We start from the raw sequence: 1,628 nt of genomic DNA on the forward strand, positions 1-1,628 counted from the left end.
GCTACCACATTCCCTTTGACGGTACCCCCTTCCGACGTCCCGTTCACCCGCAATTCGCGTTTGAAGATTGACTCCACTATCAGTAAGATCGTGTCGCGGACTACCACATTCTCTTTGACGGTACCCACTTCCGACGTCCCGTTCAGCCGCAATTCGCGATTGACGATTTGACTCCACTATCAGGAAGATCGTGTCGGGGGCTACCACATTCCCTTTGGCGTCGCGGTTGAAGATTTGACTACACCATCAGTAAGATCGTGTCGCGGGCTACCACATTCCCTTTGACGGTACCCACTTCCGACGTCCCGTTCACTCGCAATTCACTTCTATTGGCGGCACGAGAAAGAGAGACAGCGATTCGAGATTTACGAAACGTTAAACCGCGTGAGTTCGCAACGGAAGGTAAAAGGCGCCCGAAGTTGACTACTTCTCGAAGACGCGCGCGCGCGCCTCGCAAAAGGTCGTTAATTTCGCCCCTATGACAAAAAACAAAATTCCGCCACGCAGGAGTTGTACGCGTTTACAACATCTTTCCGACGACACCAATTTGAAAAGAATTGGACCAAAACTGTAGTAGAAGATAGGAAAAAACTGAAAAACCTTCACGTTAGTATACTACGCTCGAGGATGACGCCCAGATGTCGCCAACCCCACATCATGTAGCCATGTCCCTAAGGTTGACAAATTTCACGGCCCCGTAGATACACGTACACCCGTTGCCTTTCTACAAGAGTTCTCCTACGCGCCCACATTTGCTGCCAGCCAGCCAGCCAGCCAAAGTGAGATTAAAAGCTACTTTTTACAAATAAATTTGCAAAAATGCGCTAAAAATCATGTCAATCTATATGCCAATGGGATAGCTATAGGCAACCAACATTACACGTGGCAAAACGAGGGTTGTTTTAACATTCTTTCCACCCTAAATTAAATCCCTAACGTCAACGAAACCCGTTTTAAAACGATTTTTTTGCGAATTTTTGAGACCCCTCTCTTCTTAAGCGCAAACTTCTTGCGAATTAAATCTTGACACATACCATTGCACATACACTAGGTACATAATACTCCAGGCGGATTTATTTAACGCCTGTGCCCAGAAACTATTAAGACAGTAACCTTGGAAATAAGAAAATCTCTATATAGTAACACATTACCAGGCGGCATCAAAAGCTCTAGGGACGCAAGAAGTAAACTATGGTGATGGAATATATCGGAAACCTAAGCCAGTTTTTGGAAAATAATAACGTGAATCTGATATGGGTGCCCAAAAGCATACGCCCATTAAGCTGTAATGAAATTACCATCCGACTCGCCAGATGCCTTTTATAGGACCCCTACCAGAATTCTGCCAGGTCGCCTCGTGACTGTCAAGTAAAAACACCTCCATAATATGGGTCTTGAAGGTACATACAATTTGCAGGTGGTGGCAGAAGAAAGTTCTATGCATATACTGTGTCACTATGGTCAAGGCACTGATTCCTTGAGGAAATGAAAAAGCATCCGGAAATGCTGCTCCCCAGGATTCTAGATTTCTTTAAAGATATTGGACATCCTAAGAGTACCATATGAGCCTACATGAACCTGATAGCAGACCACGTCTGAGAATAATAATAATAATAATAATAATCGCA

Source organism: Photinus pyralis, unplaced genomic scaffold (genome assembly GCF_008802855.1).
Source record: "Photinus pyralis isolate 1611_PpyrPB1 unplaced genomic scaffold, Ppyr1.3 Ppyr1.4_LG5, whole genome shotgun sequence".
Classification (NCBI taxonomy): Eukaryota; Metazoa; Arthropoda; class Insecta; order Coleoptera; family Lampyridae; genus Photinus; species Photinus pyralis.